A 16,116-nucleotide genomic window follows, 5' to 3' on the forward strand; every position below is an offset into this window, starting at 1 on the left:
TTTCGCTTCCGGGCCATTTTTCACTCAAAATCCATAGGTGTTAACATAGGAACTTTTTTGCCCATTGGGACAGGGTCGTTAACTCGATCTGAAAAGTTGTTTTCTTGTTTTAGTATCATACCATATCCACTTAAGATTGTCCTAAGCTTAAAATATGGAAGAAAAAACACATTTACTCGTGCCGAAAAGACTTCACAACCTCAACCCTTACGAAAAGACCCTCGTGGAGGCATCCGAATCACTATTTGAAAAACCTTTGTTTCTTTCGATGTTTTTCGACGAATCTGTAAGGAAACGCTCAAGTTTAAGAGTCTTACACATATAAATGGTTAAAATACGAATTTTTTTCACTTTCGCTTCCGGGCCATTTTTCACTCAAAATCCATAGGTGTTAACATAGGAACTTTTTTGCCCATTGGGACAGGGTCGTTAACTCGATCTGAAAAGTTGTTTTCTTGTTTTAGTATCATACCATATCCACTTAAGATTGTCCTAAGCTTAAAATATGGAAGAAAAAACACATTTACTCGTGCCGAAAAGACTTCACAACCTCAACCCTTACGAAAAGACCCTCGTGGAGGCATCCGAATCACTATTTGAAAAACCTTTGTTTCTTTCGATGTTTTTCGACGAATCTGTAAGGAAACGCTCAAGTTTAAGAGTCTTACACATATAAATGGTTAAAATACGAATTTTTTTCACTTTCGCTTCCGGGCCATTTTTCACTCAAAATCCATAGGTGTTAACATAGGAACTTTTTTGCCCATTGGGACAGGGTCGTTAACTCGATCTGAAAAGTTGTTTTCTTGTTTTAGTATCATACCATATCCACTTAAGATTGTCCTAAGCTTAAAATATGGAAGAAAAAACACATTTACTCGTGTCGAAAAGACTTCACAACCTCAACCCTTACGAAAAGACCCTCGTGGAGGCATCCGAATCACTATTTGAAAAACCTTTGTTTCTTTCGATGTTTTTCGACGAATCTGTAAGGAAACGCTCAAGTTTAAGAGTCTTACACATATAAATGGTTAAAATACGAATTTTTTTCACTTTCGCTTCCGGGCCATTTTTCACTCAAAATCCATAGGTGTTAACATAGGAACTTTTTTGCCCATTGGGACAGGGTCGTTAACTCGATTTGAAAAGTTGTTTTCTTGTTTTAGTATCATACCATATCCACTTAAGATTGTCCTAAGCTTAAAATATGGAAGAAAAAACACATTTACTCGTGTCGAAAAGACTTCACAACCTCAACCCTTACGAAAAGACCCTCGTGGAGGCACCCGAATGACTATGTGAAAAACCTTTGTTTCTTTCGATTTTTTTCGACGAATCTGTAAGGAAACGCTCAAGTTTAAGAGTCTTACACATATAAATGGTTAAAATACGAATTTTTTTCACTTTCGCTTCCGGGCCATTTTTCACTCAAAATCCATAGGTGTTAACATAGGAACTTTTTTGCCCATTGGGACAGGGTCGTTAACTCGATCTGAAAAGTTGTTTTCTTGTTTTAGTATCATACCATATCCACTTAAGATTGTCCTAAGCTTAAAATATGGAAGAAAAAACACATTTACTCGTGCCGAAAAGACTTCACAACCTCAACCCTTACGAAAAGACCCTCGTGGAGGCATCCGAATCACTATTTGAAAAACCTTTGTTTCTTTCGATGTTTTTCGACGAATCTGTAAGGAAACGCTCAAGTTTAAGAGTCTTACACATATAAATGGTTAAAATACGAATTTTTTTCACTTTCGCTTCCGGGCCATTTTTCACTCAAAATCCATAGGTGTTAACATAGGAACTTTTTTGCCCATTGGGACAGGGTCGTTAACTCGATCTGAAAAGTTGTTTTCTTGTTTTAGTATCATACCATATCCACTAAAGATTGTCCTAAGGTTAAAATATGGAAGAAAAAATACATTTACTCGTGTCGAAAAGACTTCCCAACCTCAACCCTTACGAAAAGACCCTCGTGGAGGCACCCGAATTTCTATGTGAAAGACCTTTGTTTCTTTCGATGTTTTTCGACGAATCCGTAAGGAAACGCTCAAGTTTAAGAGTCTTACACATATAAATGGTTAAAATACGAATTTTTTTCACTTTCGCTTCCGGGCCATTTTTCACTCAAAATCCATAGGTGTTAACATAGGAACTTTTTTGCCCATTGGGACAGGGTCGTTAACTCGATCTGAAAAGTTGTTTTCTTGTTTTAGTATCATACCATATCCACTTAAGATTGTCCTAAGCTTAAAATATGGAAGAAAAAACACATTTACTCGTGTCGAAAAGACTTCACAACCTCAACCCTTACGAAAAGACCCTCGTGGAGGCACCCGAATGACTATGTGAAAAACCTTTGTTTCTTTCGATTTTTTTCGACGAATCTGTAAGGAAACGCTCAAGTTTAAGAGTCTTACACATATAAATGGTTAAAATACGAATTTTTTTCACTTTCGCTTCCGGGCCATTTTTCACTCAAAATCCATAGGTGTTAACATAGGAACTTTTTTGCCCATTGGGACAGGGTCGTTAACTCGATCTGAAAAGTTGTTTTCTTGTTTTAGTATCATACCATATCCACTTAAGATTGTCCTAAGCTTAAAATATGGAAGAAAAAACACATTTACTCGTGCCGAAAAGACTTCACAACCTCAACCCTTACGAAAAGACCCTCGTGGAGGCATCCGAATCACTATTTGAAAAACCTTTGTTTCTTTCGATGTTTTTCGACGAATCTGTAAGGAAACGCTCAAGTTTAAGAGTCTTACACATATAAATGGTTAAAATACGAATTTTTTTCACTTTCGCTTCCGGGCCATTTTTCACTCAAAATCCATAGGTGTTAACATAGGAACTTTTTTGCCCATTGGGACAGGGTCGTTAACTCGATCTGAAAAGTTGTTTTCTTGTTTTAGTATCATACCATATCCACTAAAGATTGTCCTAAGGTTAAAATATGGAAGAAAAAATACATTTACTCGTGTCGAAAAGACTTCCCAACCTCAACCCTTACGAAAAGACCCTCGTGGAGGCACCCGAATTTCTATGTGAAAGACCTTTGTTTCTTTCGATGTTTTTCGACGAATCTGTAAGGAAACGCTCAAGTTTAAGAGTCTTACACATATAAATGGTTAAAATACGAATTTTTTTCACTTTCGCTTCCGGGCCATTTTTCACTCAAAATCCATAGGTGTTAACATAGGAACTTTTTTGCCCATTGGGACAGGGTCGTTAACTCGATCTGAAAAGTTGTTTTCTTGTTTTAGTATCATACCATATCCACTTAAGATTGTCCTAAGCTTAAAATATGGAAGAAAAAACACATTTACTCGTGCCGAAAAGACTTCACAACCTCAACCCTTACGAAAAGACCCTCGTGGAGGCATCCGAATCACTATTTGAAAAACCTTTGTTTCTTTCGATGTTTTTCGACGAATCTGTAAGGAAACGCTCAAGTTTAAGAGTCTTACACATATAAATGGTTAAAATACGAATTTTTTTCACTTTCGCTTCCGGGCCATTTTTCACTCAAAATCCATAGGTGTTAACATAGGAACTTTTTTGCCCATTGGGACAGGGTCGTTAACTCGATCTGAAAAGTTGTTTTCTTGTTTTAGTATCATACCATATCCACTTAAGATTGTCCTAAGCTTAAAATATGGAAGAAAAAACACATTTACTCGTGCCGAAAAGACTTCACAACCTCAACCCTTACGAAAAGACCCTCGTGGAGGCATCCGAATCACTATTTGAAAAACCTTTGTTTCTTTCGATGTTTTTCGACGAATCTGTAAGGAAACGCTCAAGTTTAAGAGTCTTACACATATAAATGGTTAAAATACGAATTTTTTTCACTTTCGCTTCCGGGCCATTTTTCACTCAAAATCCATAGGTGTTAACATAGGAACTTTTTTGCCCATTGGGACAGGGTCGTTAACTCGATCTGAAAAGTTGTTTTCTCGTTTTAGTATCATACCATATCCACAACAGATTGTCCTAAGCTTAAAATATGGAAGAAAAAAAACATTTACTCGTGTCGAAAAGACTTCACAACCTCAACCCTTACGAAAAGACCCTCGTGGAGGCATCCGAATCACTATTTGAAAAACCTTTGTTTCTTTCGATGTTTTTCGACGAATCTGTAAGGAAACGCTCAAGTTTAAGAGTCTTACACATATAAATGGTTAAAATACGAATTTTTTTCACTTTCGCTTCCGGGCCATTTTTCACTCAAAATCCATAGGTGTTAACATAGGAACTTTTTTGCCCATTGGGACAGGGTCGTTAACTCGATCTGAAAAGTTGTTTTCTTGTTTTAGTATCATACCATATCCACTAAAGATTGTCCTAAGGTTAAAATATGGAAGAAAAAATACATTTACTCGTGTCGAAAAGACTTCCCAACCTCAACCCTTACGAAAAGACCCTCGTGGAGGCACCCGAATTTCTATGTGAAAGACCTTTGTTTCTTTCGATGTTTTTCGACGAATCTGTAAGGAAACGCTCAAGTTTAAGAGTCTTACACATATAAATGGTTAAAATACGAATTTTTTTCACTTTCGCTTCCGGGCCATTTTTCACTCAAAATCCATAGGTGTTAACATAGGAACTTTTTTGCCCATTGGGACAGGGTCGTTAACTCGATCTGAAAAGTTGTTTTCTTGTTTTAGTATCATACCATATCCACTTAAGATTGTCCTAAGCTTAAAATATGGAAGAAAAAACACATTTACTCGTGCCGAAAAGACTTCACAACCTCAACCCTTACGAAAAGACCCTCGTGGAGGCATCCGAATCACTATTTGAAAAACCTTTGTTTCTTTCGATGTTTTTCGACGAATCTGTAAGGAAACGCTCAAGTTTAAGAGTCTTACACATATAAATGGTTAAAATACGAATTTTTTTCACTTTCGCTTCCGGGCCATTTTTCACTCAAAATCCATAGGTGTTAACATAGGAACTTTTTTGCCCATTGGGACAGGGTCGTTAACTCGATCTGAAAAGTTGTTTTCTTGTTTTAGTATCATACCATATCCACTTAAGATTGTCCTAAGCTTAAAATATGGAAGAAAAAACACATTTACTCGTGCCGAAAAGACTTCACAACCTCAACCCTTACGAAAAGACCCTCGTGGAGGCATCCGAATCACTATTTGAAAAACCTTTGTTTCTTTCGATGTTTTTCGACGAATCTGTAAGGAAACGCTCAAGTTTAAGAGTCTTACACATATAAATGGTTAAAATACGAATTTTTTTCACTTTCGCTTCCGGGCCATTTTTCACTCAAAATCCATAGGTGTTAACATAGGAACTTTTTTGCCCATTGGGACAGGGTCGTTAACTCGATCTGAAAAGTTGTTTTCTTGTTTTAGTATCATACCATATCCACTTAAGATTGTCCTAAGCTTAAAATATGGAAGAAAAAACACATTTACTCGTGTCGAAAAGACTTCACAACCTCAACCCTTACGAAAAGACCCTCGTGGAGGCACCCGAATGACTATGTGAAAAACCTTTGTTTCTTTCGATTTTTTTCGACGAATCTGTAAGGAAACGCTCAAGTTTAAGAGTCTTACACATATAAATGGTTAAAATACGAATTTTTTTCACTTTCGCTTCCGGGCCATTTTTCACTCAAAATCCATAGGTGTTAACATAGGAACTTTTTTGCCCATTGGGACAGGGTCGTTAACTCGATCTGAAAAGTTGTTTTCTTGTTTTAGTATCATACCATATCCACTTAAGATTGTCCTAAGCTTAAAATATGGAAGAAAAAACACATTTACTCGTGTCGAAAAGACTTCACAACCTCAACCCTTACGAAAAGACCCTCGTGGAGGCATCCGAATCACTATTTGAAAAACCTTTGTTTCTTTCGATGTTTTTCGACGAATCTGTAAGGAAACGCTCAAGTTTAAGAGTCTTACACATATAAATGGTTAAAATACGAATTTTTTTCACTTTCGCTTCCGGGCCATTTTTCACTCAAAATCCATAGGTGTTAACATAGGAACTTTTTTGCCCATTGGGACAGGGTCGTTAACTCGATCTGAAAAGTTGTTTTCTTGTTTTAGTATCATACCATATCCACTTAAGATTGTCCTAAGCTTAAAATATGGAAGAAAAAACACATTTACTCGTGTCGAAAAGACTTCACAACCTCAACCCTTACGAAAAGACCCTCGTGGAGGCACCCGAATGACTATGTGAAAAACCTTTGTTTCTTTCGATTTTTTTCGACGAATCTGTAAGGAAACGCTCAAGTTTAAGAGTCTTACACATATAAATGGTTAAAATACGAATTTTTTTCACTTTCGCTTCCGGGCCATTTTTCACTCAAAATCCATAGGTGTTAACATAGGAACTTTTTTGCCCATTGGGACAGGGTCGTTAACTCGATCTGAAAAGTTGTTTTCTTGTTTTAGTATCATACCATATCCACTTAAGATTGTCCTAAGCTTAAAATATGGAAGAAAAAAAACATTTACTCGTGTCGAAAAGACTTCACAACCTCAACCCTTACGAAAAGACCCTCGTGGAGGCACCCGAATGACTATGTGAAAAACCTTTGTTTCTTTCGATTTTTTCGACGAATCTGTAAGGAAACGCAAGGTTTAAGAGTCTTACACATATAAATGGTTAAAATACGAATTTTTTTCAATTTCGCTTCCGGGCCATTTTTCAATGAAAATCCATAGGTGTTAACATAGGAACTTTTTTGCCCATTGGGACAGGGTCGTTAACTCGATCTGAAAAGTTGTTTTCTTGTTTTAGTATCATACCATATCCACTTAAGATTGTCCTAAGCTTAAAATATTGAAGAAAAAACACATTTACTCGTGTCGAAAAGACTTCACAACCTCAACCCTTACGAAAAGACCCTCGTGGAGGCATCCGAATCACTATTTGAAAAACCTTTGTTTCTTTCGATGTTTTTCGACGAATCTGTAAGGAAACGCTCAAGTTTAAGAGTCTTACACATATAAATGGTTAAAATACGAATTTTTTTCACTTTCGCTTCCGGGCCATTTTTCACTCAAAATCCATAGGTGTTAACATAGGAACTTTTTTGCCAATTGGGACAGGGTCGTTAACTCGATCTGAAAAGTTGTTTTCTTGTTTTAGTATCATACCATATCCACTTAAGATTGTCCTAAGCTTAAAATATGGAAGAAAAAACACATTTACTCGTGTCGAAAAGACTTCACAACCTCAACCCTTACGAAAAGACCCTCGTGGAGGCACCCGAATGACTATGTGAAAAACCTTTGTTTCTTTCGAGTTTTTTCGACGAATCTGTAAGGAAACGCTCAAGTTTAAGAGTCTTACACATATAAATGGTTAAAATACGAATTTTTTTCAATTTCGCTTCCGGGCCATTTTTCAATCAAAATCCATAGGTGTTAACATAGGAACTTTTTTGCCCATTGGGACAGGGTCGTTAACTCGATCTGAAAAGTTGTTTTCTCGTTTTAGTATCATACCATATCCACAAAAGATTGTCCTAAGCTTAAAATATGGAAGAAAAAAAACATTTACTCGTGTCGAAAAGACTTCACAACCTCAACGCTTACGAAAAGACCCTCGTGGAGGCATCCGAATCACTATTTGAAAAACCTTTGTTTCTTTCGATTTTTTTCGACGAATCTGTAAGGAAACGCTCAAGTTTAAGAGTCTTACACATATAAATGGTTAAAATACGAATTTTTTTCACTTTCGCTTCCGGGCCATTTTTCACTCAAAATCCATAGGTGTTAACATAGGAACTTTTTTGCCCATTGGGACAGGGTCGTTAACTCGATCTGAAAAGTTGTTTTCTTGTTTTAGTATCATCCCATATCCACTAAAGATTGTCCTAAGCTTAAAATATGGAAGAAAAAACACATTTACTCGTGTCGAAAAGACTTCCCAACCTCAACCCTTACGAAAAGACCCTCGTGGAGGCACCCGAATTTCTATGTGAAAGACCTTTGTTTCTTTCGATGTTTTTCGACGAATCTGTAAGGAAACGCTCAAGTTTAAGAGTCTTACACATATAAATGGTTAAAATACGAATTTTTTTCACTTTCGCTTCCGGGCCATTTTTCACTCAAAATCCATAGGTGTTAACATAGGAACTTTTTTGCCCATTGGGACAGGGTCGTTAACTCGATCTGAAAAGTTGTTTTCTTGTTTTAGTATCATACCATATCCACTTAAGATTGTCCTAAGCTTAAAATATGGAAGAAAAAACACATTTACTCGTGCCGAAAAGACTTCACAACCTCAACCCTTACGAAAAGACCCTCGTGGAGGCATCCGAATGACTATGTGAAAAACCTTTGTTTCTTTCGATTTTTTTCGACGAATCTGTAAGGAAACGCTCAAGTTTAAGAGTCTTACACATATAAATGGTTAAAATACGAATTTTTTTCACTTTCGCTTCCGGGCCATTTTTCACTCAAAATCCATAGGTGTTAACATAGGAACTTTTTTGCCCATTGGGACAGGGTCGTTAACTCGATCTGAAAAGTTGTTTTCTTGTTTTAGTATCATACCATATCCACTTAAGATTGTCCTAAGCTTAAAATATGGAAGAAAAAACACATTTACTCGTGCCGAAAAGACTTCACAACCTCAACCCTTACGAAAAGACCCTCGTGGAGGCATCCGAATCACTATTTGAAAAACCTTTGTTTCTTTCGATGTTTTTCGACGAATCTGTAAGGAAACGCTCAAGTTTAAGAGTCTTACACATATAAATGGTTAAAATACGAATTTTTTTCACTTTCGCTTCCGGGCCATTTTTCACTCAAAATCCATAGGTGTTAACATAGGAACTTTTTTGCCCATTGGGACAGGGTCGTTAACTCGATCTGAAAAGTTGTTTTCTTGTTTTAGTATCATACCATATCCACTAAAGATTGTCCTAAGGTTAAAATATGGAAGAAAAAATACATTTACTCGTGTCGAAAAGACTTCCCAACCTCAACCCTTACGAAAAGACCCTCGTGGAGGCACCCGAATTTCTATGTGAAAGACCTTTGTTTCTTTCGATGTTTTTCGACGAATCCGTAAGGAAACGCTCAAGTTTAAGAGTCTTACACATATAAATGGTTAAAATACGAATTTTTTTCACTTTCGCTTCCGGGCCATTTTTCACTCAAAATCCATAGGTGTTAACATAGGAACTTTTTTGCCCATTGGGACAGGGTCGTTAACTCGATCTGAAAAGTTGTTTTCTTGTTTTAGTATCATACCATATCCACTTAAGATTGTCCTAAGCTTAAAATATGGAAGAAAAAACACATTTACTCGTGTCGAAAAGACTTCACAACCTCAACCCTTACGAAAAGACCCTCGTGGAGGCACCCGAATGACTATGTGAAAAACCTTTGTTTCTTTCGATTTTTTTCGACGAATCTGTAAGGAAACGCTCAAGTTTAAGAGTCTTACACATATAAATGGTTAAAATACGAATTTTTTTCACTTTCGCTTCCGGGCCATTTTTCACTCAAAATCCATAGGTGTTAACATAGGAACTTTTTTGCCCATTGGGACAGGGTCGTTAACTCGATCTGAAAAGTTGTTTTCTTGTTTTAGTATCATACCATATCCACTTAAGATTGTCCTAAGCTTAAAATATGGAAGAAAAAACACATTTACTCGTGCCGAAAAGACTTCACAACCTCAACCCTTACGAAAAGACCCTCGTGGAGGCATCCGAATCACTATTTGAAAAACCTTTGTTTCTTTCGATGTTTTTCGACGAATCTGTAAGGAAACGCTCAAGTTTAAGAGTCTTACACATATAAATGGTTAAAATACGAATTTTTTTCACTTTCGCTTCCGGGCCATTTTTCACTCAAAATCCATAGGTGTTAACATAGGAACTTTTTTGCCCATTGGGACAGGGTCGTTAACTCGATCTGAAAAGTTGTTTTCTTGTTTTAGTATCATACCATATCCACTAAAGATTGTCCTAAGGTTAAAATATGGAAGAAAAAATACATTTACTCGTGTCGAAAAGACTTCCCAACCTCAACCCTTACGAAAAGACCCTCGTGGAGGCACCCGAATTTCTATGTGAAAGACCTTTGTTTCTTTCGATGTTTTTCGACGAATCTGTAAGGAAACGCTCAAGTTTAAGAGTCTTACACATATAAATGGTTAAAATACGAATTTTTTTCACTTTCGCTTCCGGGCCATTTTTCACTCAAAATCCATAGGTGTTAACATAGGAACTTTTTTGCCCATTGGGACAGGGTCGTTAACTCGATCTGAAAAGTTGTTTTCTTGTTTTAGTATCATACCATATCCACTTAAGATTGTCCTAAGCTTAAAATATGGAAGAAAAAACACATTTACTCGTGCCGAAAAGACTTCACAACCTCAACCCTTACGAAAAGACCCTCGTGGAGGCATCCGAATCACTATTTGAAAAACCTTTGTTTCTTTCGATGTTTTTCGACGAATCTGTAAGGAAACGCTCAAGTTTAAGAGTCTTACACATATAAATGGTTAAAATACGAATTTTTTTCACTTTCGCTTCCGGGCCATTTTTCACTCAAAATCCATAGGTGTTAACATAGGAACTTTTTTGCCCATTGGGACAGGGTCGTTAACTCGATCTGAAAAGTTGTTTTCTTGTTTTAGTATCATACCATATCCACTTAAGATTGTCCTAAGCTTAAAATATGGAAGAAAAAACACATTTACTCGTGCCGAAAAGACTTCACAACCTCAACCCTTACGAAAAGACCCTCGTGGAGGCATCCGAATGACTATGTGAAAAACCTTTGTTTCTTTCGATTTTTTTCGACGAATCTGTAAGGAAACGCTCAAGTTTAAGAGTCTTACACATATAAATGGTTAAAATACGAATTTTTTTCACTTTCGCTTCCGGGCCATTTTTCACTCAAAATCCATAGGTGTTAACATAGGAACTTTTTTGCCCATTGGGACAGGGTCGTTAACTCGATCTGAAAAGTTGTTTTCTTGTTTTAGTATCATACCATATCCACTTAAGATTGTCCTAAGCTTAAAATATGGAAGAAAAAACACATTTACTCGTGCCGAAAAGACTTCACAACCTCAACCCTTACGAAAAGACCCTCGTGGAGGCATCCGAATCACTATTTGAAAAACCTTTGTTTCTTTCGATGTTTTTCGACGAATCTGTAAGGAAACGCTCAAGTTTAAGAGTCTTACACATATAAATGGTTAAAATACGAATTTTTTTCACTTTCGCTTCCGGGCCATTTTTCACTCAAAATCCATAGGTGTTAACATAGGAACTTTTTTGCCCATTGGGACAGGGTCGTTAACTCGATCTGAAAAGTTGTTTTCTTGTTTTAGTATCATACCATATCCACTAAAGATTGTCCTAAGGTTAAAATATGGAAGAAAAAATACATTTACTCGTGTCGAAAAGACTTCCCAACCTCAACCCTTACGAAAAGACCCTCGTGGAGGCACCCGAATTTCTATGTGAAAGACCTTTGTTTCTTTCGATGTTTTTCGACGAATCCGTAAGGAAACGCTCAAGTTTAAGAGTCTTACACATATAAATGGTTAAAATACGAATTTTTTTCACTTTCGCTTCCGGGCCATTTTTCACTCAAAATCCATAGGTGTTAACATAGGAACTTTTTTGCCCATTGGGACAGGGTCGTTAACTCGATCTGAAAAGTTGTTTTCTTGTTTTAGTATCATACCATATCCACTTAAGATTGTCCTAAGCTTAAAATATGGAAGAAAAAACACATTTACTCGTGTCGAAAAGACTTCACAACCTCAACCCTTACGAAAAGACCCTCGTGGAGGCACCCGAATGACTATGTGAAAAACCTTTGTTTCTTTCGATTTTTTTCGACGAATCTGTAAGGAAACGCTCAAGTTTAAGAGTCTTACACATATAAATGGTTAAAATACGAATTTTTTTCACTTTCGCTTCCGGGCCATTTTTCACTCAAAATCCATAGGTGTTAACATAGGAACTTTTTTGCCCATTGGGACAGGGTCGTTAACTCGATCTGAAAAGTTGTTTTCTTGTTTTAGTATCATACCATATCCACTTAAGATTGTCCTAAGCTTAAAATATGGAAGAAAAAACACATTTACTCGTGCCGAAAAGACTTCACAACCTCAACCCTTACGAAAAGACCCTCGTGGAGGCATCCGAATCACTATTTGAAAAACCTTTGTTTCTTTCGATGTTTTTCGACGAATCTGTAAGGAAACGCTCAAGTTTAAGAGTCTTACACATATAAATGGTTAAAATACGAATTTTTTTCACTTTCGCTTCCGGGCCATTTTTCACTCAAAATCCATAGGTGTTAACATAGGAACTTTTTTGCCCATTGGGACAGGGTCGTTAACTCGATCTGAAAAGTTGTTTTCTTGTTTTAGTATCATACCATATCCACTAAAGATTGTCCTAAGGTTAAAATATGGAAGAAAAAATACATTTACTCGTGTCGAAAAGACTTCCCAACCTCAACCCTTACGAAAAGACCCTCGTGGAGGCACCCGAATTTCTATGTGAAAGACCTTTGTTTCTTTCGATGTTTTTCGACGAATCTGTAAGGAAACGCTCAAGTTTAAGAGTCTTACACATATAAATGGTTAAAATACGAATTTTTTTCACTTTCGCTTCCGGGCCATTTTTCACTCAAAATCCATAGGTGTTAACATAGGAACTTTTTTGCCCATTGGGACAGGGTCGTTAACTCGATCTGAAAAGTTGTTTTCTTGTTTTAGTATCATACCATATCCACTTAAGATTGTCCTAAGCTTAAAATATGGAAGAAAAAACACATTTACTCGTGCCGAAAAGACTTCACAACCTCAACCCTTACGAAAAGACCCTCGTGGAGGCATCCGAATCACTATTTGAAAAACCTTTGTTTCTTTCGATGTTTTTCGACGAATCTGTAAGGAAACGCTCAAGTTTAAGAGTCTTACACATATAAATGGTTAAAATACGAATTTTTTTCACTTTCGCTTCCGGGCCATTTTTCACTCAAAATCCATAGGTGTTAACATAGGAACTTTTTTGCCCATTGGGACAGGGTCGTTAACTCGATCTGAAAAGTTGTTTTCTTGTTTTAGTATCATACCATATCCACTTAAGATTGTCCTAAGCTTAAAATATGGAAGAAAAAACACATTTACTCGTGCCGAAAAGACTTCACAACCTCAACCCTTACGAAAAGACCCTCGTGGAGGCATCCGAATCACTATTTGAAAAACCTTTGTTTCTTTCGATGTTTTTCGACGAATCTGTAAGGAAACGCTCAAGTTTAAGAGTCTTACACATATAAATGGTTAAAATACGAATTTTTTTCACTTTCGCTTCCGGGCCATTTTTCACTCAAAATCCATAGGTGTTAACATAGGAACTTTTTTGCCCATTGGGACAGGGTCGTTAACTCGATCTGAAAAGTTGTTTTCTTGTTTTAGTATCATACCATATCCACTTAAGATTGTCCTAAGCTTAAAATATGGAAGAAAAAACACATTTACTCGTGTCGAAAAGACTTCACAACCTCAACCCTTACGAAAAGACCCTCGTGGAGGCACCCGAATGACTATGTGAAAAACCTTTGTTTCTTTCGATTTTTTTCGACGAATCTGTAAGGAAACGCTCAAGTTTAAGAGTCTTACACATATAAATGGTTAAAATACGAATTTTTTTCACTTTCGCTTCCGGGCCATTTTTCACTCAAAATCCATAGGTGTTAACATAGGAACTTTTTTGCCCATTGGGACAGGGTCGTTAACTCGATCTGAAAAGTTGTTTTCTTGTTTTAGTATCATACCATATCCACTTAAGATTGTCCTAAGCTTAAAATATGGAAGAAAAAACACATTTACTCGTGTCGAAAAGACTTCACAACCTCAACCCTTACGAAAAGACCCTCGTGGAGGCATCCGAATCACTATTTGAAAAACCTTTGTTTCTTTCGATGTTTTTCGACGAATCTGTAAGGAAACGCTCAAGTTTAAGAGTCTTACACATATAAATGGTTAAAATACGAATTTTTTTCACTTTCGCTTCCGGGCCATTTTTCACTCAAAATCCATAGGTGTTAACATAGGAACTTTTTTGCCCATTGGGACAGGGTCGTTAACTCGATCTGAAAAGTTGTTTTCTTGTTTTAGTATCATACCATATCCACTTAAGATTGTCCTAAGCTTAAAATATGGAAGAAAAAACACATTTACTCGTGTCGAAAAGACTTCACAACCTCAACCCTTACGAAAAGACCCTCGTGGAGGCACCCGAATGACTATGTGAAAAACCTTTGTTTCTTTCGATTTTTTTCGACGAATCTGTAAGGAAACGCTCAAGTTTAAGAGTCTTACACATATAAATGGTTAAAATACGAATTTTTTTCACTTTCGCTTCCGGGCCATTTTTCACTCAAAATCCATAGGTGTTAACATAGGAACTTTTTTGCCCATTGGGACAGGGTCGTTAACTCGATCTGAAAAGTTGTTTTCTTGTTTTAGTATCATACCATATCCACTTAAGATTGTCCTAAGCTTAAAATATGGAAGAAAAAAAACATTTACTCGTGTCGAAAAGACTTCACAACCTCAACCCTTACGAAAAGACCCTCGTGGAGGCACCCGAATGACTATGTGAAAAACCTTTGTTTCTTTCGATTTTTTCGACGAATCTGTAAGGAAACGCAAGGTTTAAGAGTCTTACACATATAAATGGTTAAAATACGAATTTTTTTCAATTTCGCTTCCGGGCCATTTTTCAATGAAAATCCATAGGTGTTAACATAGGAACTTTTTTGCCAATTGGGACAGGGTCGTTAACTCGATCTGAAAAGTTGTTTTCTTGTTTTAGTATCATACCATATCCACTTAAGATTGTCCTAAGCTTAAAATATGGAAGAAAAAACACATTTACTCGTGTCGAAAAGACTTCACAACCTCAACCCTTACGAAAAGACCCTCGTGGAGGCACCCGAATGACTATGTGAAAAACCTTTGTTTCTTTCGAGTTTTTTCGACGAATCTGTAAGGAAACGCTCAAGTTTAAGAGTCTTACACATATAAATGGTTAAAATACGAATTTTTTTCAATTTCGCTTCCGGGCCATTTTTCAATCAAAATCCATAGGTGTTAACATAGGAACTTTTTTGCCCATTGGGACAGGGTCGTTAACTCGATCTGAAAAGTTGTTTTCTCGTTTTAGTATCATACCATATCCACAAAAGATTGTCCTAAGCTTAAAATATGGAAGAAAAAAAACATTTACTCGTGTCGAAAAGACTTCACAACCTCAACGCTTACGAAAAGACCCTCGTGGAGGCATCCGAATCACTATTTGAAAAACCTTTGTTTCTTTCGATTTTTTTCGACGAATCTGTAAGGAAACGCTCAAGTTTAAGAGTCTTACACATATAAATGGTTAAAATACGAATTTTTTTCACTTTCGCTTCCGGGCCATTTTTCACTCAAAATCCATAGGTGTTAACATAGGAACTTTTTTGCCCATTGGGACAGGGTCGTTAACTCGATCTGAAAAGTTGTTTTCTTGTTTTAGTATCATCCCATATCCACTAAAGATTGTCCTAAGCTTAAAATATGGAAGAAAAAACACATTTACTCGTGTCGAAAAGACTTCCCAACCTCAACCCTTACGAAAAGACCCTCGTGGAGGCACCCGAATTTCTATGTGAAAGACCTTTGTTTCTTTCGATGTTTTTCGACGAATCTGTAAGGAAACGCTCAAGTTTAAGAGTCTTACACATATAAATGGTTAAAATACGAATTTTTTTCACTTTCGCTTCCGGGCCATTTTTCACTCAAAATCCATAGGTGTTAACATAGGAACTTTTTTGCCCATTGGGACAGGGTCGTTAACTCGATCTGAAAAGTTGTTTTCTTGTTTTAGTATCATACCATATCCACTTAAGATTGTCCTAAGCTTAAAATATGGAAGAAAAAACACATTTACTCGTGCCGAAAAGACTTCACAACCTCAACCCTTACGAAAAGACCCTCGTGGAGGCATCCGAATGACTATGTGAAAAACCTTTGTTTCTTTCGATTTTTTTCGACGAATCTGTAAGGAAACGCTCAAGTTTAAGAGTCTTACACATATAA

The sequence above is a fragment of the Cucurbita pepo genome, chromosome 14 (genome assembly GCF_057944985.1).
Source record: "Cucurbita pepo subsp. pepo isolate OVF chromosome 14, ASM5794498v1, whole genome shotgun sequence".
NCBI lineage: Eukaryota > Viridiplantae > Streptophyta > Magnoliopsida > Cucurbitales > Cucurbitaceae > Cucurbita > Cucurbita pepo.